Here is a 354-nt window from a genome sequence, read left to right on the forward strand (position 1 = left end):
CAAGCCCTGCTCCCTGAGAAAGAACAGATAAGAAGAGAAGTGAAGGGTGAGCGATACTTACTCAGTTGCAAAGGCGACGACACTGAGCCCCCTCTCTTATTTTCCCCCTGCTGGCTAGATAGAAGGAGAGGGAGAGTCAGAGAGAGGGAAACCGCACGCGCACCACACACACACTCACACGCTCACGCTCCCACAAATAACACAGACGGGCCCCGGCTATCTTGCGGCTGATGAATATTGTAATTGGCCAAGGGAGGGTGAAAGTGAGCGTGCCAGGGTGCGTGCGTGAGGGAGAGGGAGCGAGGGAACCGGGGTGAGTGTGCACGAGAGGAGAAGGAGAGAGGAAAGAGACGG

This window comes from Gekko japonicus, unplaced genomic scaffold (genome assembly GCF_001447785.1).
Source record: "Gekko japonicus isolate JY-2015 unplaced genomic scaffold, Gekko_japonicus_V1.1 scaffold491, whole genome shotgun sequence".
Classification (NCBI taxonomy): domain Eukaryota; kingdom Metazoa; phylum Chordata; class Lepidosauria; order Squamata; family Gekkonidae; genus Gekko; species Gekko japonicus.